This window comes from Patagioenas fasciata, chromosome 2 (assembly GCF_037038585.1).
Source record: "Patagioenas fasciata isolate bPatFas1 chromosome 2, bPatFas1.hap1, whole genome shotgun sequence".
NCBI lineage: Eukaryota > Metazoa > Chordata > Aves > Columbiformes > Columbidae > Patagioenas > Patagioenas fasciata.
This window is the reverse complement of record NC_092521.1, coordinates 99,131,407-99,157,361: the sequence shown is the minus strand read 5'-3', so window position 1 is coordinate 99,157,361 and position 25,955 is coordinate 99,131,407. Positions and strand designations below refer to the sequence as shown.

General features: G+C 38.3%; 1 protein-coding gene across 4 annotated transcripts in view; it reads right to left on the bottom strand.

The window, feature by feature from the left end:
- CDKAL1 (CDKAL1 threonylcarbamoyladenosine tRNA methylthiotransferase) overlaps positions 1-25,955 on the bottom strand; it is a 414,630-nt gene that overhangs the window by 162,268 nt on the left and 226,407 nt on the right. The gene's annotated exons all lie outside the window — the stretch shown is intronic.

Sequence of the window (25,955 nt, the reverse complement as noted above, 5' to 3'; positions counted from 1 at the left end):
CACTTCTATCAGTCTACCCAGCTTTCATCCTTTTGCAATGCACCCATCTCCCCCTCCTCATCACCCCAAAGCAAGAAAGAAGCCACAGAAAAAAGAGTGGCTGGGAGGAAGACTCCTCTGATTCCCAGTTAGATAAGATACCATTAACTCGGCAAAGAGCTAAATTTCTAATACTGATGATGAACCAGTAAAGAAAACATACAAACACTAGAAGGCACATAAGTCATCAAAACATTCTTTGGAATAGCAGAAAATGTATCACAAAATGCAAAAGTTTATATAACAAATATATACTTCAGGTGAGGAAAACATGTACACAGACTTTAACTATATGAAAAGTAACAAAAGTAGAAAAAGTGAAGGTTTACAGAGATATGAACTCAAGACTGCCAAACTCTAACAATAAAGGCAGAGAGCAGGCTGTCCTGAGCATCAAAGTTATTTCTGTTTGTTCAGAAAGGTTTTCAAGGTCTCTTATTATTTAGAAGTAAGAAATGTTTAAAAATTAAAGGTAAATGAAGAAACTTATGACTTCTTTAGTTTTGCTTCAAGAATAACTTAGTGAGAGAGATGTATAATTCTGTTCTTCTGAGAAGCCTGGTGGAAAGTATTCCTGAAGCACTGCTCTTTGCCCATCCAGCCTGCAGTCACGGCTTTGCAGTCACGCTCAAACTGCACTCCCCCGCCCCCATCAGGTATGCAGAATTTGCTAACAGTATACAATCACACCTTGGATTTCACTACAGTTGCTAATATTTTCAGAATTCATCTCACCGCAGGCAGTACCACACGACAAAACATAATCTAGGGTTTGCCGCCTGCCCTGCATTTTTCTGAGATATGAAGAAAATAACTGAATTATACATGTTGCATTTTAAAAAATATATCAGTCTCCAGTAGCCATAAGAAAGCTGCAAAACAGAGTAATTTACTTGCTGAGTTTCTACTAAAACAGAGTAATTATCATTTTAAAACTTTCCTTATAAATAGTTGAAAATGGCTGATGGAATACTGCCTCACAGTTACCAGATGAACGCTGAGGAAAAAAAAAATAAAACAATCACTGGCTAGGAATGGAAATAACATTCCTGTGGAAAACAACAGTGAGCTTTCAAAACTGCATAGGTGGGGACCATTAGCCCCTGATGGGCTGAAACTTCAAATTAGACCACAAGAAGAGGAAGCAGGTGTAACAGTAAATCAGCAACAACAGGAATAACTGTCTCAATCTGCTCTCTGATCAGGGTGTTGAACAACAAGCAATGTGAACAGTTAATGCTGAGAGAGCCAGGGATGTAGTCTTAATATGGGGGAAGGGGAGACAGGGAACACCTGAATTTTGGGACAATGTTTGTTTCCCAGTTTCAGGCTGACAAAATGGATCTTCAAATACTGAAAGCTGCTATGCGGGCTAGGTATTTACGAGTAGGTAAAATCAACTTCATGCACAATGGTGTGTGATAGAGGTTTAGTGTCACCTGCTGTTAGGCTGGTTTTTCTAGTCCTTGGCACCCTCAGTTTAAGCATCTAAACCAGGGGTGTCAAACTCACTCTCCCTGGGAGCCGCATCTGCCTCGTGGTGGCCTTCAAAGGGCCAAATGTAATTTTCGGACTGTATAAATTTAATTACTCCTACATTTATACAATCTAAAAATTACATTTGGCTCCTCGAAGGCCACCGCGAGGCAGATGCGGCTCCCAGGGAGAGTGAGTTTGACACCCCGGTCTAAACTTATGCCAGGTAAGAGGAGAAAACAACAGACCTCCCAAACAGTGTTAATAAAGTCAACCAACACTTCTTATATTCACTCAACTCCCTTTCCCTTCAAACTCTAGCCCTATGTAGGCACCTATTTAAATCCACTGTTTAATGACATACAGTATTTTTTTCCTTGTTTTGCAGAGATGCTCACTAGATCATTTACCATCCTGTCACTGGATAATTTTGCTGCTAATAAAAGCAAGGCGATTTTGTAAACAAGAAAATTGATCCAAACTGCAGAGCTTGGATGTGCAAACTCCGAGCATTTGTTACAGTATTAAGGCCAATTATCATTATATTCAAGTAATTTCAAGTCTCCCTTTGCTCACAGCTCATAGTTATTTCTCACTCTTCCATCACTACCCAGCACAAAAGAATAACCTCAACAGCTGGCTTCTGATCCCTGCTCTGCTGTAATTGGAGATGATTGAGAATGAGAAATGTTGGGAAAAGGTTCCAGGCAAATGAAGGAGGTTCTGAGCCTATTCCTTTTCCAAAGTCTCAATACAAAGAAAACAAGAAAAAAAACCCCAAGAAATCCTACAGTTGTCACTTTTATGAGATGTGCATTTCTGTTTTAGAGACCACTTGAAATGATCCTTTTAATAAAAAAAATTCTAGCATTTTTAATTTTGCTTTATTTTCATGCCAATATTGTAAATACTGTTTTCAGTGACTGCACACAGCTTTTAAATTGAAGGGAAATCTACTCCACCTGAAAAAATAACTTACTTCAATCTATGAAAATGTCTGAAGATGTTAAAATATCATACACAAATCCCGCTGAAATTCTCCTATTCATTAACCTGCTGTACTTTGTACAAATGAAATTTAATCACAACATCCCCTTACTTTTTTCTTTTCCTTCCTTTCTTCTCTTTCTTGTGAGATTTGCTAATGCAAACAGAAGCAGTTTCTCCAGCAGCTCAAGTCTCTGCAGGCTGCCTCGCTGGGAGATCCCCAGTGCTGACCTTCTCAGTAGCCCACATATGCTTATCCATAACTGCCTGACCTCCTTGCTACTCCTTCCTCCAACAGTGAATTCTTACAGCAACCTGCAGTGCTGTACAGACCACAGAAATACCTCTCCCACTGCACCACAGAAATCTGAAAGACCATCTGCCATGGGGAGGTCTGACTTAAATGTCTGTCAAAAACTGCCTGCAGACTTGAGGACAATCAATCTGATGCTGGCATTCCTAATCACGCCCTTAGAATTAAATCTAAAAAAAAAAAAAAAAAAAATCACAGCCAAAGACAGAGAAAGGCTTGGAAAAAACAGATTCACTTTAAATGTGCTCTTTGTTCAGAAAGAGTTTACCCTACATAAATTCATTTTCTCTTCAGTTATCTGAGTTTTCCCTTATTTATTCAGCATGTATTTTACAGTCACTATTTACATACTTGATGTAGGGCACGTGCCAGATTACTTCACTGAATCAGTGCCTTAACTGGGAAACTATGAAGACATCTGTGCACATATCATATCAGTGTATCAACCTGAATATAACGCAAGTTGAAACAGACACTGAGATTAGGAGGAATCAAATTCCTCCTCTACTTCTGAAGTACTCTGCAAGCATTGCCTCACCATGTAAGAGTCCAGGCCTCCCCTTAGACAGCCAGCTGAACCACAAGGACCACCACTGAAAGATCCCATTGCAGGGATGTCCTCAAAGAGTATATCAAACTGGGAGCAACTCACTGGTTCCAATGGAGGTTTGGAAGGATTAGTTTCCAGTACACCAAGAATTCTTTATTTGACCTGTATATATGAGGAGCTTCTACAGGAGAAAGAGAATGGACTAACAAACCAGTACAAAGACATCCTATCCCAGACTCAAAAAGTAACTCACACCTGTCACAGTTACAAACTGCAGGATATGTGGCAAACAGATGATGAAAAAAGTGGAATGAAGAAAAAAGACAGGTCTAGGTACAGAACTGGTGAAAGGGGCAAGCTGCCAGGCTACGATCTAAGCGATGAGTGTTTTTTTCTATACTTCGGAAAGAATGGGTCAGCTTATCGTTCAGCAATGTATCATTCAGACAAATGCAGTACCGCAGCTCTGCCCACCACATACTGCATACAAACTGGTCCCATCACAGTCTCATTTTTACTTGGAGAGACAAAGCCCTAGGTAAGTGTCTCATAACCTGACCTTCTACAGGATCTTTATTATGCCCAAACATATCTCCTCTTTTCAAAAGATCTATTTTTTACTCTTCTGGACGGTCTTAAGGAAGTGAAAAACAACTGTCCTCTCCTGAAGATCCTGAATGGCATGATGATTGTTGGCTGACCTACTGGAATGCAAAGCTTGGAGAAAGCATTAGATCCCCAAAACTGTTGTTAGAAGAGAAAGCTCAGCAAAAGGATGACTGGTGTAACCAACCCTTTGCAATACAGGAGGAAGCAATGGCTGGTTGAGTGGCAAGGAAAGACCATGAGCATTAGTGCACTTCGGAATGAGGAGCAGAAAAACATTTATCTGAATTTTCTCTGTTAGAGTAATAATCAATGGGTTTTAAATATCTCTTTAACAGCATAAATTACTTCAAAGTCTTGATTAGTATTACATAAAGACCTGCTACACACAGTGACTTAATTTAAAAGCCTGAACAAATTCCATTTTATGTGGTTATCAGGAAAGCCAAAAGGTAAGCACAATTCTGTACACACAGTGAAAATGTCTTTTCATGCGACCACAGTATAGCTTAGGTTGCAAGGGGCCTCTGCAGGTCATCTCCTGCTGAAATTAGGTCCAATTAGACAACATTGTTCAGGCCCTTGTGCGGTTGTGTTTTGAATATTTCCAAGGACAGAAATGCCACAGCCACTTCAGGCAATCTGTTCCAGTGTTTGACCACCTTCAGGGCAAAATATTTCTCTTTGTACCTAATTGCAATTTCCTCTGTTCCAGTTTGTCCTATTACCTCTCATCCTGTCTCTGTCTAACTACAAGACAGCCCAGCTCTGTGTTCACTAACCCTCCCATTAGTCAGTTGTAGACAACAATAAGATCTCCTCCTAGCTTTATCTTCAAAAGCTTATTTCTCATATGCCATGTGCTCCATCTTCCTAATCATTTCAGCAGCCCTCTGCTGAATTGCTGCAGTACATCAGTCAGCCTTGTCCTGGGGCACCCAAAATTAGGCAGAGCACTCTCCATGAACTCTCACACTTGGCAAATACAAGGCCCCAGTCACTCCCATGCGCCTGAGGCTGCACTCTTGCTAAAAGCATCCACGATGCAGCTGGCAATTGCAAAGGGGTTTCACTGCTGACTCATGTCCACCAGCTTGGCCAAAAAACCTCTTAAGTTCACACAGCTGCTCTCCAGCCAGTCAACTCTCCACACCCATAGTGCAGCATGGTGTTATTTCATCTTGGATTCAGGACATTTTACTTGCCTTTGTTGAACTTCATGAAGCTACTGCCATTCCATTTCTCCAGATGGCTGGAATATTAGCCACTAACCTCCAGCATGTCCACTAGTCCCCCAGTTTGGTATCAACTCCCACATTGCTCAAAAAGCACTCTGTCTCACTGTCCACATTGTTAATAAGCCATGGAATACCGGCCCAAGTATCAATCCCTGGGCAACACCATTAGTAATTGCAAGCTAGACTTCATACTACGGATCACCACCCTGTGAACCTGGCAGTCCAGCCAATTAATTCAGCCATCCTACCATCCACTCACCCAGTCCGTATCTCATCAGTCTAAGAATATGGGATACTATGCTAAAGACATAACTTAATTCAAGATAAAAAAACGTAACCCCCCCAAAAAAAAATCCACCCGAACCCCCGAAAAACAAAAACAAAAACCCAACAAACCCTCCTCCCAGGCTTCCTGAAGCAACCCCCTCAAAAGAATAAAACTCCACAGCTGTCTGGTCCACCGCAAAGCCAGACACCCTCTCAGAGAAATCAGTGAGATCAGACGTAAGAGTTGCCATTTGCAAATCTATGCCAGCTGTTCCAAATCACCTTCTTGTTCTTCACGTTCCTAGAAATGGCTTTCAGGAGGGTTTGCCCCATGGAGAGTGAGGTTCAGCTGTCCTGTAATTCCCTAGATGCTCCTTCTTGCCTGTCCCAAAGGGCAGTGTGACATTTCCCTTTTTCCAGTCACCAAGAGTCTCCCCTGATTGTCACAGCCTCTGAACGATGGGAGAGAACAGCCTCATAGTGACATGAGCCGGCCCTCTCAGCACACTTGGCTGCCTCCCATTGCAGGACTATTTCCATTACTTCTGGATGTCAGTCTGTAGTTCCAAAACCTACGGCTATGTTTTGCAAGTGCTTAGTTCAGTACAAATCTTTCAAGCAGTTGCGGTTTCTGCTACCCACAGAACGAAACATGTATTAGAGTGCTTAGGAAATGAACACATTCACTTTTATGATCTACATATTTTTGAGATCAAATGTGTTTGGGAACTAATGCTAAGTGACATATAAACCAAGTTACACTGACTCAAATTATTCCACCCATGTAGGATAACATATTATTTCAAAAGTAGAATGAACATTCAACAATACCACTTTGGAAGACTCTGTTTGGCAGTGTTGTCTACTACACTTAGTAACAATTCTTTTTTTCTTTCTCTTTGTCAAGATGCTTAATTTAAGTAATTTTTTGCACACACAAATGATCAAAGCTTTCATGTATTTATATACATACTACATGTTATTATATATTCATGGTACGAAATTCTCAAACTATATGGAGTCATAGCAGGAACTTGATTTAAGGATCATTTACCACAGATATGATGCAAGTACTTACAATAAATTCCTGAGCCTACAAACTAATGGAAAAATGTTTGAACTATTGCAAAATACAAAACAGAAAAATTAATCATGCCTTGGACCCCCTTAACTCTTCTGGCAATTGCTTTTTCAAAAGTATGAAGCAGCTTTTGAATGCTGGTTAGATTAATTTATCTTTACAAAATTAAAACATGCTACCTCACTTATATAATACGTTGTAAGCATACCTTAAATGAACTTCAATGCAAAAGAGCTCAATTCTATTTCAATGCAAATGTGTTAATATATCTTACAAATTTTATGTTCTATACATTATTTCCCACAAAGTGCATTCAGATTTTTTGTGTCATTTCATGTGACTTACAAAGTCAAATCAGAGCTGGACCACAGTAAAAAAAATAACAAGCACAAGGACTGCCCAATAAAACCTTTTCTTAATTAAAGTTACGATAACAAAACATACTGGTTTGCACAAAATTAAAAAACAAAAACTATCCCTACTCTCCAACAACAAAACTTCTACTACCAGTTTTCACATTAATTTTTAGGGTAACTTTGGAGATTCTACAGAAACAACCACACACTGAAGAGTTCTGGCTCAGCCACCTATCTACTCTTTAGTAACATCAAGCTAAATTTAATGTAGGCATACTCTACCATCCACGTTCTATTTAGATCTAAAGTCTGACAGAAGAGTCCAACAGCCATAGGACTAATGCAGCTTTCCATTTTATCTTCTGTGGTTATGAAAGTGGAAGCTACAAACGGATTTATTCAGTTTTCCTTTTCAAGAGTCATGCATCTGAAAAACTAAACTAATTAACCTGTTTAGAACATGGGTCTGCTGACTTTGCTTATTTACATAAATTAGTTGCATAAAAGTCTCAACACTGAAACTGCTCCTTTTGCAGCAAATGCTTCACCATCAAGGAATTTAGAAATTGTGACAGCTGTAGCATTTCGCAAGTTTACAATTTTTATCAAATATTTTTTCTTTTGCTCATTTCTGTGACGCTACTGATAAGTAAAGCATTTTGATATGATGAAACAAGGAATAAGAAAGCCTGTGGACAGTAGTAAAAGTTTAGTTAAAATTACTCCTTGTTTCTACAGGATTAATAAACAACAACAAAAAGTTACTTCCCAATAAAAAGCGTGCAGCACATAGGGCCAACTGATCATTAAATACCAAAGACAGCATAAGAGGTTTCTCTCTCCCACAAAGCAAACTCTTGTCCTTGCTTATAAAAGAGGTCATTCTGCCCCTATAGGGCCCTCTGTTCCTAATAGCCTCCTGCTAGAGCATAAACCAGCAGCCCTGTCTCACTCATTTTGTAGCTATAGTGCATTAGCAAAGGGGAGAGGAAGGCGGGGAAGGAAGGGGAACAATATAATGGGTCACTTGCTGCTGCAAACAGCATGAGAGCTGAACTTCTTAGGAGTCCAGTTGCATTCTGCTACAACAAGAGACACTCAGAAGGGCCTCCCAGACAGTCGGGCCACAGAAGTTTGCTCAGTGCTAACACTGCAGCGTTATGCACTTTGCTTGCAAGGAGAATTAGTGATATCATACATCATGATGATAAATTGGGCTTTGTAGCCAGTTTGGAGAGAAAGGGGAGGAAAGGATTAAAAAAAAAAAAAAAAAAGGAGGGGAAAAAAGGGTAGTTGAATTTCATTAGTTCGTCCTATTTCTTAGGTTGAGGGATGAGGAAGTTGTTCTTTAAGAGATAAGTCTCTGCTTTTTCTACTAGCCACCTGTCTATAACCTGTCTATTTCCAGGAATGTGTGTTACCTATACATTTGCCTGTTTTGCAGGTCAGCTCTTGCACAAAGGAAAAAAAAAGAAAAAAATCCCCTAATTGTTACACTGGACAGTTGAAAAAAAACTAAAACTGAAATTTGTCACTCCACGTAACGACATGCTACAAGAGCTAAATTGTTTTTCAGAGACGGTGAACATCTATCGCCTAAGTTAGTCACTGGGTTTGTTCAGCCTTGAGGAGTCTGAGGGAAGACCTCATGGCAGCTCCAGTTTCCTCAAAGTAGCCTCATGTTGTGCAAGCAAGCTCTACCGTCCTCAGTTTCTCTCAGCCATTGGCTGAGTTTTTTGTTTGTTTTGCAGTGTTTTTTCAGTTAACATTTCTAGTCTTTGGTATTTCAAGTCTTTGTCCCCCCTTCACTGGCTTCAATACCTTTTTTGATAGTCACTTTCTGATACTTGATGTACTTGACTAAGAGGAGACCTCATCACGGTCTACAGTTTCCACACAAGGGGAGGAGGGAAAGGTGCTGATCTCTTCTCTCTGGCAACCAGTGACAGAATGCAAGGGAATGGCAGGAAGATGTGCCAGGGGAGGTTTAGGCTGGACATAAGGAAAAGGTTCTTTCCCCAGGGAGTGGTGAAGCGCTGGAACAGGTTCCCCAGGGAGGTGTCACGGCTCCAAGCCTGACAGTGTTCAAGAAGAGACTGGATAACACCCTCAGAAACACGATGTGACCTGTGGGGTTGTCCTGTGCAGGGACAGGAGTTGGACTCTGTGATCCTTGTGGGTCCCTTCCAACTCAGGGCATTCTGTGATTCTATGATCCTAAGTTAACAGAATATGTCTTATTTGTATTAATGATCACAGACAGACTTAGCTGATGTTAATTTGTTCTTTGCTGAACCAAGAAGATTATTCAAGGAGCAAATTCAAAGACAGGCCATGGTACACGCATCAAGAAAATAAAACATAAAGGACGGGGTGACCACAAGTAATGGATTTTGCAAAAATGGACTTAAGCACAAAGCAAAGCTATTTCAGAATACACAGACCAGCATGAGTTTAGAGTTTTTGCTGTGCAGTCCTGTTTACAGCATACAGATATGCAGGTCCCTGAAGCGTGGAATTATTGTTCTCAGCTCTATGCCTCACAAATACACTTTGTGAACTATTGATAAGCTCCCGTTGTTCTTGTGCTATCAGCAGAGAGAGTACTCGACCCTCCACCAGAAGGGTCAGTCTAGTACCCTGCAGAAATACTCCTTAGCTACTGAAACAAAAGTTTCCATAAACTTAAAAGCTGAAGAACTGAAATTTATTCTTTCTATGCCTATTGTGAAAACACAAATGAGAAATCCGCTTCAAACTCTGAATTCAAAATGATGCATATGAGAAATCTTGTTTATGACTTAGGATTTCATCGGGGAAAAAAAAGGAAACGTGCCACTCATTATAACATACGCTCACTGTTTTGAAACCAAAACATAGGCTATCGGTCTGCAGTACATGAAGTATCAGATGCAAAGGGTCACACACTGCACAAATTCAAGGAAATGGTCATGAGCTGTAGGCATATTACAGGATGCAGTGCTAATTAATGGAGGCTTTTTATTGAGTATCCATCTCTGTAGTGCTAATGACTTTGGATTAATTTAAACAACATGTTTTCACGGAAACTGATTAATTCTTGGGAAGTAACATGGCATACCAAGTTTCAGCCATGACAAACGTTTGTAGCCAAGCTAAATAACTCTCTGACTCTGAGTTCAGAAAGAGAATAACTTACAAATTCTACAACAGCAGCTTTCAGATATTTGACATTGAAACTCATCCTACAGAAAGCATTCTCTTGCTTAAATTTCTTGCATTTTTGAGAGCTGAATCCTACAGCTGTATTTCGTGGGGTTTTTTGTGAGAGTAGAAAGAAACCACATTTTGGGTATTTACAGATGGCAATTTTAAAAACAACCTGAAAATTAATTGGAAATAATTTGTTACAGCAAAATTTTAAAATGGAATCAAAGAAAGAAGATATTCTAATAGCTTATGTCTGTCCTTGACTGAAAAGCTAACAGGACTAAATAAACAATTTCTGGTCAAATACCTATCCCAGGATTTGGGGAGACATCTTTTAGAACTCTACAGGTTCTGATCATAAAAAAACCCTCCAGAATAAAGAAGAAAGTGCTGTCACAAGTGAAAAATAGAAAAGTGTCAAATGCTTTGTTTCATACTAACTTATGAGCCAAGAGATAATGTTAACCTCTAACAGCAATCTAGAAATACTTTAATAAAAAGGGGTAGGGGGTTGCTTTTTCAGCATTTCTTCTACATATCACAGTCCTTTTACCTTAAACTATTGAATTATAAGGAAAAGCCTGATTTTATTTACAATTATTCTTTGCATAAAGTGAGAAAATAGCTCAATAATCTGGCCAACTGCTATACCATAGAGTAAAAGAAGTAGGGAAAACATTCAGCATGTGCAAGGGTAAGGCGATTGGTCAAACATGGAATGCACTTAGGGGACTCCAATTCCACGGGGCAGCAATACAGAGGGTTAATGTGTAAATACAGTTTCCAAGGACGATAATCCTTATCTAAAGTTATCTCCTCACAATAGCACAGGTAACACCACTCGTTCATTAAGAATAATACGGCTGGTATCTGCAAATGTGTCAACTTGTTGCTGTACCTGACTGTAAGCTAAACAGTTCAGTAGCAAGTCAATAAGTAACTTCAAAACTAGACGTGCTGCCTCTTGGGTGTTTTTTCTTTTTTTTGTTAAGTGAGAAACGATAATCAGGAAAATATACATTAAAAATTACAAAGTCTACTCATAGAAATAACATCATAATATCCAGATTTCTGTCAAATGTTCAGTATTACTTAAAATATATTCCCAAAGGGATGGTATTTTCTCTGCAACTCTAAATGGGTCAACTTGACCAAAAAGGAGAATGCTTGTATAGCACTAGTAATGTAGCTTCCGTAATTCTAAATCATGTAATTGTTTATCTGCTGAATTCTCACTGAGAACGCAGAGCCTCTTAGGTGTGTAATCACCTTACTCTACACATTTATTTAAAGTATTCAGTGACATGCCACCGAAATATATCATAATGAGAATGCAATTAAAGTCTGTTGGAGACATCCACAGGGAGGTCAAAGTGAAATCATTCAAGGGTTCTGAAGGATATTAATGTATTTTTCTCATACAGATTAATAACTATTAAGGTCTCATTCTAAACATTAATTTACCTTTTGACGAACATACTATATATCAATATAGGAACACAAACTAAATCACAATTAAGAAAGATGAACTTCTATTTACGAATCTTTATCAAAAGACTATCCGAAGTGCAATTACTGAGTGTTTTCAAGACTAGAATTCAAACAAGAGCCTATTCACTCAGAAAACAGTTTATTATTAAATGCATTTACAAAAAAAAAAAAACCACCAAACATTGAGCAGATGACACTGGGAAAAAAAAAAAAAAGAGATAATGTAATCTTATCCTTATTTGTTAAACAGTTTTTATTTAAACACTTGCTAAAAGTCCATAAATGCTATATAAGTTTCCCTTTGTCTTCACTTAAAACTTTCTGTAATATATTCCTTATGCCTATTAGTAAGATCTATACATCCTATACTTAGCCCTGAAAGACACAAATCCATAATGTAACTTCAGGAAAAGAATTAGAAAGACATTGAACTTCACAAATCTTCCAACAGCTGCTCAGATGAAATAACTGCTAGAAAGCCATCATTAGGGAAATCATGACAAAAAATAATACACTTGCCTTAAAGACTTCTTTAATGAGTTATCCCTAACACTGGGAGATCACATTTCCCTTCAAAACAGGCATTTGTGTATCAAATACTACTTCTCTGAACAGCAGTTTTAATGGTTGAGGAATACTGCTGTTAATACATCTTTTGTTTCTCAAAATGGCTTTTCCAGTACTTTTCATCATTTCACAAAGTTCAGCTTTAGTAGACTCATCCAACCCATGATGGGCATGTCAAAGCTCCAGTTCACAGGTGATTAAGGATAGAGTGTGTATTTGATTTTAGAAAGGCCCGGTGCAGGGAGGGAAGGTTGGGCTCTGAAGCCTGAGTGCAGCATGTGTGCAGGTGCTCCAGGAACATGTCCCTGGGGCAGGGACACACGAACACCACAGCACTTTGGGGGTCACTTCTCCGGGCTGGTGCTCTTGCCCATCACCTCTGGTCACCAGATGTTCCAAGGGGCACGGGAAAATCAGTTTGGAGAAAAATTCTTCCAGGCAGCAGCAGTTCAGTCAGTTTTACATAAAACCTTCACAAGTCAAGCATAAAAAGCAAAATCCTTTGAAAAACACAGCAGTCAGGTATGTCTTTTCTGAACAAGCATGAAAATCTTGGGGATCCTCTTACTGCTAACTGCTATTTATATGATATGATTTTGCTCAGTTTGATTACAGAAGCTGTAACTGGCAGTGATACGAGGAAAGCAATTCGTTGCAAATAAGTTTCAGGCCAAAGAGTCAGAAATACTGAAGGAGGTTTTTCTTTTGTTGTCACTACTATTTTAATGCAGCTTCTTAAAAGCAAAGGCATGCTTAAGAAGCTGTATTAAAATTTAAATATTCAGCCTTTCAACACTTACCATAATATTAGCACAACATATCCATGACTAATCCACTTAATGGTAGCATTGCAATCAAGTCATAGAAGTCTATGACTGATACGTAGCTTCAAAGTTCCACAAATAAATTATCTTTAGAGGAACTTAAAGAATTATTTTCTTTCAGGATCCTATGGGCCCTGAAGATGAATTCCAACCTAAAGTTTATAGAGGAATCACAAATCAAACACAAATGCTATTCAAAAATGCTCCTCATTTTTCTGAAATAAATATGATCCAACAGCTAAAGGAGTACTTTTTTGCATACGTTTGTATTTTCTGGTAATGATAGATGGGATACATTGCAGAGTAGTTTTACTAAATGTGCCAAAATGCTTTTCACTAAGTTGGATAAAGAAATAAAATAAATGCAATGCACTACAAAATCATCAAATATCTAACCCAAAGTATGACTAAAAAACCAAAAACGTATATTATCAACTACTCCGCACTGTCGCAGAGGAAAGATGCCATGTATACATATGCCATTTGTCATTTCTACATACAGAAACAAGCTTCAGCAATGCTACAAACAAGAAGAAACTTAGTGAAAGGTCTGTTCTTCCCCTGTTTTAGAAATAGGAGAAATTTCATTTCCTACACAGCCAATAATTTGTTTTTAACAACACGAGCTTTAGCCCTGGGTCATGTGCCATGATTTCCAAATAATCTAATAAAGGCTTGCAGTGACTCTTCAGTCATCACATAACACATCTTTTTGTCCCTACACAACAATAACAACCATTTGGCTGCAACTTAGAACGTTAAATACCTTTTTTTTTCCCTAGGAAGGGAAAGAGCTGGTTAATAAGGATGGGAACAAAGTGGCTTTCTGAGTTTAACATTTTTTCATTTCTAGTACTTCCTCTCTCCTATCTCTACCCTCCACTGAAACAGAGAAAGCAATGATCTATTTCAATATTTTGCCTCAAAGTAAAACTAAAAGGATGCCGTAAATTCAAAATAAGCATCACAGACTGCAGTGAAAGATATAAGTATAGTACCAAAAATTATGCACCACATGAAAATACTTCCATGAAACCTACAGAGATCCTCTGCATATATATGTGCAGTATCTCAGCTCAGCCATGGGAACCAAGTTTTTTAAGAATGAGCAAGTGCACATGAATGCAAACAGAAATCAGAAACAAGCAAAACTGACTGTGTTAAATAACACCACGAAGTATCAACTACAGATTGGTCCAGAAAAATAAACTGAAACCTCTTAAAAGAAAATTTTCAAAATAAATACATTCCTTTCTTCTAGTTGAACAAAATATCAAGTCATCTTGCAATTACAATGAAGTTTTGCCCTCATTTATTTAGGTTTAGAGTTACTAGTCCAACAAGGGTTTTTGTGCGATTCTTACTTACACATTGATTTGTATGAATACAGAAGAATGGACAAGTTAAAGCTTCTATTTTTGAAACAACTTATGTTCTACATTTACTAAGAATTGAGTTACTAGGTCCCAATTCTGTTAACTGAATCCTGCTATTCAACTCTCCACTGTGGACTCAGATTCCTTGAACTTGTATTTAAGAAATATATCTCTTATCAGGATATGTAAGAAAACAAGGCCTGCATGATCATGGTGGGCATGTATCATTCTATCCCAGTAACTTTTGAACTCATTGGCCAATTTCCATGCAATGTGACAGAAAACTAGAAATCTCAACAATAGTAAGTTCCCATCAGTTTCACGAACACTAGTAACTGGGGAAGCATGGCCCAAACTTAGGGCCACTTAGGGGAAGGCAGGCAGGACTCTGTGACTCCCCAGGTTATCTGGCTGCAGCCACCAGGCCGGATTAGCTACAACCCCTCCAGGGCAGGGTTAACACAGGCTCCACGAGGAAGGCAGTGGGGTTTGTACTGGTGGAGAAGAATATCAGCATTACAGGGCACCAAACTTTAAGAATGCAGGCTTCTAGCACATTACAAAAGAGATGGTCTCCAAATAAATACTGCAAACATTGCATAGGTAGAAGTACAGACTCACAAGAATTTGTAACGTGTAATTACAATTATTTGTCTGACTACTTTAGTCTACCTCTGCTTATACCTAAAGAATAGTATGCAACAATAATCAATAGTATGGGACAGTTCAATGATTCTCTGTCTTCAGGTTGTTAATATTCTTTATCGCTAGGGCTCCAAGCAATTCATCATACCATATGGTTGAATGCAAGCCACTGAAGCAATAGTTTCCCTGAATATTCTCTGTGTGTATGTTTCTATGCATGAGAGAACAAATATTGAGACTATCTGACAGTCTCCATTTTGTTTTGCAGGTCTGTTCCAACACATTTAACCACAATGCATATCTCCTCTCTTTCCTCCCCTTCAACCTGCCCTGTCAGTGACCTTAAACCCAATTTAAATGAACCACCCTCTGCTAGTAATGAGAAATAATTCAGCCTCAATGATGGTTTGTTAAAGCCTCCCTCATAAAAGAAATCACACATATCTTTTCAATCATTTTGAATCATATGAAGACTTTTTTGCTTAAAAAAATCATTCACTAGTGACGTTAGGCAGGCTGGATGTCAGTGAAAGTTCAAAGTAAAATAATTTATTTGTTCCAGACCTTAATTATAGATTTAACATAAAGGAATCATAGACTGAGAGATTTCTGTGCCACAGTTTGAGAATGACTAAGTTTTGCTGCTCTCCCAGACTGAGAGGAAGGATTTAATAATTCTCCCCACTGCACATTAATGCCTTTTGTTTTCCTCTGTAGAATGGCACACAAAATACACAAAATTAACAGCAGAAGTTACACAAAAGAACCCATGAAATTCACATGTAAATAAGTCCAATAAGGACATTATATATGAAACTTTTCTCATGCACTTTGAAATGGTTACAGACGCATCTACAAATGGATTCAGGCTCCCAGCTTCCACTGATACTCCAGAGCACTGATCTTTACGTTACAAAGGTATTTAAACACCTCTGTGCTCATTTTTGGGATATATGAACAGGGAACTGGGTTAGCACATTTTGCAGGGAGTCTGAAATTCTTCTTCTGCTCTACACAGAGCTTCCAATACAGAATTTTATGATAGACTGAAATTCTGGATGAGGAGCAAAGACTTGCAAAAATGGACTCCACTTTAGCACAGATAAACAGTTTAACATGTAGTGATCCCAATGTAAAAGTGTTATTGATATAGAGAAGAAGAATTCATATGAAAGTGTCTACCTCATTAAATACAGGATCATAAAACAAAAAGTTCTGTGCTGCTAGACACGAACTGTATTGTGTCTTGTAGGAGTGTCAAGTCCTGGCAGACATCCAGTTGCTGAAACACTGCCAGGCACATCAGATATATATTAATGCAGGATAATCTGTAAGAAAAGCATTCTTTCATAAACATTTTTTTCTTTGTAAAACCATCAATCAACTTCCTAGCAGAGCACCATGTGGCTCAGCTTAAGAGACCCTCAGAAATGCTTCAGTGTCTATAAACCACTGACTGGCTTCACAGCCTCGGTGCCTTTCAGTGCCCATTGTCCTCAGTATTGGCTGAAGTGATTTGGCTGGTTGGCAGCAGCTAATTCTCATTTGTAACTTGGGAAACCAGCAGTGGGAGGTCGCTCAGACCTGACTGGTGACATCCTCAGCACCAATTAGCCAAGGTGCAGGCTGCCAGTAAAGAATGTTTTAAAGTTCAAATTGTTTTATAGGAAGAACGGGAACACACAGGACCACCTAAAGATCTGTCAGTAAAAGAACTAATGCAGGCATCTTGTTATCTGACCCACCTCAAACTGCACAGAGAAGCAAAATGATACGTGTTTTTCTTCGAAAGTTGTATTTCCTAATAAAGACCTATTCTAACAAATAAAATTGCATTGGCATTTGAAGAGACAGGTATTGTAAAAATAAAACGAAGTACAAAGTTTCCAGAGAAATCTTACTACAAAACAGTAAATTTACATCAATTATAAGGACTAAGCTTGACTATCCAGAAAAAAAATACACTGAAAGAATGGTTGAAACCATTTCTGCACATAAAAGAACGCTCCTGACATTACGTGGAGCTTGTAGAATCCATCTCAAAATTTTAATCCCTGCCTCTCTATTCCATAGGAAAATGGTATTTTACTTAAGAATCAGATCTTCAGGAGAGGAAAGGTCGCTCACTGATTTCTAATTCAAAGCATTCCAATGTCATAATTTAAAATGTGTGTTCCAATTTTGTAACATACATTAAAGATCTGTTATTTTTACATAATTTCACAAGAGTCAGGATGAGGAAATTAGTGTCGTTTGAATCAGTGGGACAAAATATAAACAACTTCACTATAGCTGTAACAACTGGCTTAATTTATTGCAATCGGATTTATGAAACATGAGGAACTGGATGACTCCATGTAAAGGCCATAATGTGTTTCATCTCAGACCCAGTAGTAACTTGAATACAATCCAATTTAGAGGTGACTAAAAACCTAAAAAGATTTTTGATGGCCTATATATCACCACTGTCCTGCCTGTGTCGAGTTCTAAACAAAGTCTTAGTTTGAAAAAATAATACAAACTAACGCATACATAGTGCGTTACTGCTTTAGCTTTGGCAAGTCCACACAAACTGGCTTGAAGCAGCTATCCCAGGCACTTCTTTATAGGGGAACATGAAAGGCACAGAACTCAGCAGAAACCTGCTAGAGAACCTCAACAAATATTCTGGTAACCTGAAGTTATAGTACTACTAATAAAGTGGCTTATTTCAAGCTACATTGTGGATGCCTACATGAGCTACAACCAGAGCTGTGCCTGTAGTGTGATCATGCTTAATTTCTCTAAAAATGGTTCTTTAGAAAGAGTCACATCACACTCTAACATTAACAATACTTATTGATGCCTGAATGATCTCAGTAAATAAATAACATCCATCTTATGCTACAAGGAGCACTTAATTAGCTCTCTTCTAAACTGCAAATACTCCATGGCTATGTCATCCATGGGAGAGATGGTTTTTATTTCAAATAATGAATGCATTTTAGAATGAGAAAATAAAGTATTTTTTAAAAGAGTGCACTTTACCCAATTTCTGTTTATGTACCTAAGTTCAGTAGATAATCAGTTCTTAGACGGTAGGAATCAATATGAATCTACACAATGCCAGGTAGTCTGTAAACATCAACCCAATGCATCTTTTCTAAAAATCCTGCTCTTAAGTCATCAGTTTGGATATTAGAAATGAAAAGCATAAATGTGATAGCTCTCAACAGACACATTTGTCTGGAGTAGTTATTTCTTGAGAGATTTCTCCTTCACCTCTTCCTTCTAAGCTACCTTTATAGACTGAAATTATGACATAAAATTTCAGTACTGCTTCAGCCTAAAAGCAGGTCTTGGTAGACACCCCTCCATCCACCACCAAGACCCCTTTGCAGACAGCGCCTGACAATCAAATCTGCTTGCGTTGCCAAGTATGTTCTGCTTCGTCCAAGCCCTTATTTTGCTTCTAAGGGTCCTGTCCTACAAGAAGCTTAAGAGAATCTGTGTTGGATCTATAATGGTCACACTCTCCTATCTGCTGCATGTTTTTCTCTCCTAACTTACATTTGCACAAAAACAAACAGCAAGCTAAGAAGCCTGTTGTTGTTGTTGTTTACTTTTCCTTTCTTAATTATTAATTTTCTGTTGAAAAATCTCATCCCAAAGTGGCCTTCTGTTAGGCTGCTCAATAAGCAATGGAATCAGAGAAGGCAGGTGGAAGGATGAGCATGTGGCAGTGGATGGACAGCCCTGACACTGACTGATGTAAACTGCAGCAAATAACGACCCTTAGAAAGAACCAGAAAATGTATTCAGAGAAAAAGAAAAACAATGACAAAAACAAACCAAAAGAGGATGGCATCTTAAATAGTCACAACTTTCCTCCAGCCACCTATTTTTCTTCCCTTTCATTCGGCAGCGAAAACGATAAAGAAGCTCATTAACACTGACCAGACTCAGCCGCTACCCATGCTGGTAAGGCTACTTCTAACCCAGAGTAGATCTCCAGATGTTCACAGAGCAGCCATATAGCTCATCGTGTTAGGGGAGAGGGCAGTATAGGAGCCAGCACAAAGTGCCAGGTGTGGAAGGAGATAGAAGCTGCCTTCTTGAGCCCACTGCTAGCTTCTCCGAGCTTTGAAAGCAAAACTTCATATTTTGCCTGTTCATTTTAAGGCTTCTTTTCTCTTAAATCAACCTCAAGTTGTCCTAGACCAGCTCAGTAGCTGTCCAACAACAGAAGCAGCGACTGTGTTCCACTTACAGACTCCAAAATTTCAGTTGTCGCAAGTGCTGCAAAGTGTTTTTCATTATACATATAAAGTTGATAAAAAGGATCTAGGAAAAGTTCTGTCATAGCTACCATTACAAGTTCAAACCTAGATGGCAAAAATCAAATCAGCCCTGCACTATGACAAAGGACGTGAATGATATTTAAATTCTCAATTTCTGATGTAAGAGTACAAGACCTATCGAGTTTTAGCATAGTTTGTTTTAATAATTGATTAGCTGTAAAAACATTCTGCATAAAGAATGCAACTATTAAGTATTTAAACTAAGTATTTAAAATTAAGTATTAAAGATACTATGAAGAATTTAAAACATAAGAGATTAAATACCTTTGAGCCCAAAATTGCATGCTATATGCAGGTGAGTCTTAGACTTCATTCTGGTACCATTATATCCACATTCTTAACGAAACTCCCTGCTGCATTTACAACAACTGGTATTTTTGTCAATGTTAATTACATCTCCTTACACCTATGTGAATACACACAGTTTACTATACTTTTTTTCAAAATTCAGTCAACATACATACAAAACAGTGCATATGGTTTTCCAAACAGTTCTCAAATGTCCTTCATCAATAACTTTTAGAGAAAGTAATGTCTTATAGGATAGAGGGACTGATGCCTCTTGTGAATTGCCTTGCTACAGAGAGGAGGCCATTGTTAGGAATAAATTGGTGATGACATAAAATTATCCATAGGAAGTCAAAACTAAATTCACTGTAACAACTTGAAGAAACTATACTGAATTAAGAGGTGACAGTAATACAGCCAATGAAAACCTATGCAGATAATCACAAAATTTCACATCATTTAAGAAAAATAAATAAAAGGAAAAAAAAAGGAAAAACAAAAAAGCAAGCCCTGAAAAGCTAGAAATGATGTACCACAGCCTGAATAAGGAAGATAAATTTTTCTCTAGAGATTTTTTGAAAGCATTATCTGACTAATTAGCACCAATCAAAAAAGTTGGCAGAATGTTAACACTGAATAAAGAAAGAATACAGAACTAAGCAGGAGGCCAATGCTATGCCTCTTCACACATCCTTGGTATTCCAAACTTCTGAATTCTATCATGACATTTTTTTCATAAAAGGACACAAGAACACGGACCAAATAATCCACAATCCAGTTTGAGGAAGACAGAGGTGAAGAAGAATACAACAAAGAACTACAAACCCGTGAACTTGTGGAAAAGATGATCAGGAAAACGACTATGCACTTATTTTCACTATCCAGGAAGCCAAACCAAAATGCAACCAGCGAGTCTCTCAGGCAGTAGCCTTTGAGTAAAAAGAAAAGTTTTCACACGGTATGTGATTATTGGTTACAGAAACTGAAACTAACTGTTACAGGCTGCTGCAGAGATTGGAACTATATGAGTCTATACGCAAATTTACGGAAGAAGCTATTAAACATGATCTTCAGGCTGCAACCTCTGGCACGGGACGGCCTTAGAAGCAGGGAGGCTGTGCAGGGCTTAAGCTAAGCCTCACCTTCAGCTGCCTCCCTTCCTTCACTGTTCCCAAAGCATCCAGAACTGACCACCACTGGAGAAAAGCAGAACAAACTTACTGCATGTTCATGATGGTTCACTGGCACGACAGAGTGATGTGTATCGCTACCTACTTCAGTCATTTGTCAAGGTGTAAATGAGGAAGGATAAAGTGCCAAGCTAACCGACTACAGATGAATCCATGATTTTATAATAAAAGATAGTGTACTGAATAAAATGACTACAATTTTCATATGCTTGCTATTCAATGCTTTTGTCTTGATTCAAGGAAAATCTGGGCTTAGATAAGACGTGCTGGGGAATCATGTATTCTAAGACAAAAACAAGTATAGACATGGAGTGAGATTTTCCTCAGACACCTTGTCAAGCTGAAAATACAAACCAACTTAAAGCCAGACTGAAGTTTCGCATTAGGAGAAAGTCAAATTGAGAGAGCTCTGTCTGAGCACATACTAACAAAGCCGTATCCAAACTATATCACTCTTCCTAACAGAAGGAAATCTTTATATTTCAAGTATTAAAATATTTGCACTTGAAAAGCTGAGGCATACACAGACATGCCATTAAGATGCATAAATGTTGGTCTTTGAATTCAGTCTAGTGACATGCATCTGAATGTCATTAGGCATCTGAACAGAATACAAACATGCAAAATCACTGAGAATGATGTGTCACGGAGCATGACATGATGCAAGCACGGCAGACAGCAACAGTCGTCAGCGCAGACAGCTGTGCCACCCGGATTCAGGCAATCAGATGACCACCACTTTGTTTTATCCCAAGGAAAAAGAACTGCCAAAAAAGAAGAGGTCTGGCCTTGCTTAAAAAATATTCATCCAACTGGGATGATTTTAGATGAAAGACAATGGGAACGGTGTAATTATATACAGTTACCTTGACAAATAGAAAGCAATCTGTGATTAGAACATAGTAATTAGTTACAAAATGCTTCCCATGGATTTAATTACCCATCAGTCTACATGTTTCTTAATTACTTTTATCTCATTGCATCAGTAAAAGTTTCTGCCTGGGGCAACTGCCACTCACTTATTTACACAGCTTCTAGTTTTTCACAGTGAATATATTATAGCAACATAGCCAAACAATGCTAGAATTACAGCTTAAATTTCATGCATGAGGAATTTCTCCCTCAATTTTGTATGGAAATTATTTTCTTAAGTTTGAATTCAGACCTAACTTTATTATCTACGTGGTCAGGAAGTTTCAAAACACCCAATATGTCATTTCAAAGAAATTCAAAGCAAAAGCCACAAGTTCTTCAGTTAAAAAACCAAAACAAACAAACAAACAAACCAAACAAACAAAAAACCAATCTACATTCATACAACTGAAAACACGGTTGATAGGCAAAACCATAAATCTACTATATACTTTAAATTTTCAGATAAATGTATGAGATTTCCACATTTGAATCAAATCATAGGATCATAGAATGGTTTGGGTTGGAAGATAATCTAGTCCAACCCCATTGCCATGTGCAGGGACACACTAGACCAGGCTGCTCAAAGTCCCATCCAACCTGGCCTTGAACACTTGTAGAGATGGACCATCCACAATTTCTCTGGGCAGCCTATTCAGTGCCTCACCACCCTCATGGTGAAGAGTTTCTTCCTTACATTTAATCTAAATCTTCCCCCTTTCAGTTTGAAGCCCTTGCCCTGTCACTACATCTTGTCAAAAGTCCCTCTCCAGCTTTCTTGTAGGTCCCCTTTAGGTACTGGAAGGCTACTGTAAGGTCTCCCTGGAGCCTTCTCCAGGCTGAACAACCCCAACTCTCTCAGCCTGTCACCACAGGAGAGGTGCTCCAGCCCTCTGATCACCTGTGTGGCCTCCTCTGGACTCGCCCCAACAGGTCCATGTACTCCTTATGTTAGGGGCCTTATGAGGGGCAGAATCACCTTCCTTGACCTGCTGGCCACACTTCTTTCGATGCAGCCCACGATACTGTTGCCCTTCTAGGCTGCAAGCTCACATTCCTGGGTCACGTTGAGCTTCTCATCAACCAACAGCCCAAGTCCTTCTCCTCAGGGCTGCTCTCAGTCCATTCTCTGCCAAGTCTGTATTTGTGCCCCGATGAAAATCTTAAAATGTAATAACTTCTGAGGGACTATAACTGACTCAAAAACTGCTTTATTACAAATAACTGCCCCCATCATGAGCACGTCCTCTTTGGCACCAGTACTAGTTAAGGTCAAGAGATATGCTTAAGACACCCAACCTGCACAGAGTATCTGTTGTGATAATTCACATGAACAAAGAATGACAGAATAATTTTTTTAAATGTATAGTTGTAGAAGTAATAAGAATATCTAATTTGTCTACATAAACCCCAGAAGAGCTGAATCATTTGCTTGCATTTTGAAGTACTTTGGGTATAGTTACTTTTCCTGAAGTTGCATGCTCTTTGCTGTAAGAACAGATTCTATGCAGAAATAACTTTTGTCTACCCATGAAGTGATGGCTACAATACTCCTGATATGTAATAAATAACTACTACACCTTGTATGCATTTTTTATAAGGTAATGCTTAGTGACATTTTTTCATACTTGAGCTTTTCAGAATTTACAAATAGCAAAAGCATAAACATAGTTTAAGTGTAAAAGATCAAAAATAGAAATGATAAAAATAAATATACTTTGCAATGGGAAAACAGGAGAATTATTTTAGCAAAGAACAAAAGTAAAACGTAGGTTCCTCTAGATGGTAATACATTACTTATAATATTTTTCCCCAAAAAAACTTTCCTAAATGGCATGCTATTGTCAAGTAGCTTGATTAAAACAATACCTTCTCTAATGAAGCTGTTTATTTGCTTTTTAAATGTGATGAATATATCGTAATGGACTTTATCTGTGTCTCGGTGTACTAGGTACTTCTGTTATTTCTCTTCCTTCTTATTATTTCAGATACCATCAATTTCATATCACATTTGCATGTGCTTATGAATTAAGGAACATAACAAAAAGATCAAAAAATTGGTCATCAAATGCTATCTTGCTGCATGCTTTCCTAAATGTCTACTATTTTAACAGTTTAAATATTTTTTGAAAACATAAAGTTGTGATCAAAAAAAGACAATGCCAAATATGCCTTTAGTCATATGAAATCAAGCGTGTGCAGAAGACTGCATTTCTTATGCTACTTTTTTATTTCTAAAAAATAAATAATTTTAGATTTATTTTCTCACGTATGTAGGTATTGAAAATAGTACTATAAGAGTAAAGGAAAGGGGGTTGGAGTACAAGCTTCTAGCAAGAAACTTGGTTGTGGTTTTGCAGTCATCACTGAAAGTAGCTCACGTTCAAAGGCAGTAAAAAAATCAAGGAAAAATATATACAAATGTGATTTTGCCATCAAGTCATATATGTTTGCAAATCAGTCTTTGCACATCAGCAGAGATGCTCATGGCATCTTTTGGAGAAAAAGCAATGTAAAGGAGTAAGGTTAGCTCGCCAAGGTGAGGTAGTCACCACCAGTATCTGCCCTCCTTGAGGACCTGGGACACCTGCCTGCCTGACATCTCAGCATCCCTCTGCCTGGTTCCCTTCACACCTGGACAGCAAAAAATCTCAGGTTACTGGTGTGGGTCTGAACATGCACGTCTCAACCAGTCTGTCATCAAAAGCCAGATTTTCCACTTAGCTTTAGTAGTTAAAAACCAATGAGTAAAGTAATCTTAATGTGCAAAAGTCACAGGTCTGTTGAATTATTAATAAGCAATACAACTGTAAATGCTTTTGTTCACCATTCTTCAGTGCACTTGCAAATGATTTCAGAATGAAAGGTGCTGAAGCATGAAGATTGTAGGCAGCCATTGCTTTTTGAAATCACAGTGCAGGGAATTGGTGGAATTCTTGCCTGCCCAGGTTATAATCAGACATTGTGAACTTTCCTTGAAAGAAGACTTCGAATTCACAGGGGTCCCCAGCCTTCAATCAAGAAAATGCTTGAAACGACCTCCATCTGCCATTTTAATGTATTCTTCCCAAAGACTTACATAAATATTTAATATAAGAAATGCACTCTTTAAATACAATGAATAGCTTGTGAAATTAAAGTTGGCTGACGGATTACACAACATAAGACACAGTAAACAGTGGTAGAGAAACCATAGGCAGAGCCACATGCTTTTCTTCTGCTCTTCAGCTAAATGAATCAGAAAGGAATGTGAAGGCGAACTTCACGATACTCTTATTTAAGATATAACAAGATTGTAAAACAGCCTTAATACAGAGCATGTTCCTAATCTTGCATGTGCATGGGCACACAACAGACACTTGCCTGTCAGCTGTAAAGAAGACATATACATAACCTTCCATTTTCTCTGAATTGCTTCTTTGCAAGCCAGTACAGTGTTCCTCCCCAGCCTCTTCAAAGAGCTACAGTGATAAAGCGGGGAAGACAAAGCTCTGCCCAAGATTTTAAGTTGGGGCTTAAAACAGTGTGTAATTAAATGACTCAATTTTGAAAAACGCTAATGACCATATAACACTAAAAGCACAGCAAATGTTTTGCAGGCTGCCCAAGGTACAGCTTCAACCAACACACAACTGAGACAACTGCACCAGCAAATGAGTCAGCAAAGCACATCCCAGCATTGCGGTCACAAATTTGCACCACATACAGCTGCAGTTTTCTGGAAAAGCGGTTTTATTAATTTATGAAATTCCCAAATTTAAACATTCACAATGAGTTTAGCAATGCACGCGGCCTGCTCTGTGTGCCTGTGTTTTATATTAATATAAAGATACATATACACACCCATACAGGAAAATATGTAAGTTCATGTACACTACCGCATTTACTATTTCGACCCCTTATAATATCTGAAACTTCTAAATATAAAAGCGTAAGTATAACAAATATTTGTATGTTTTCACTCCAAAATAACCCCTCTTAGGTTTTTTTAAATGCATCCCTGGTATATAAGCTCAGAATGTACTTTTCCACTTCAAAACAAAACAGAGCATTGGTTTATAAGTAAATGACAAGTGAGCATTTGCTCCTGTAAAAAAAATGTTTATTTTGTAGAAAACATTCCTGCCCTTTCTTGAGGACAGAAAAAACCCCAGGACATGTACGATAACAAGTCTTAATTCTAAATGGAAATGTAAATCTAGACAAGGCTTAAGTCTATG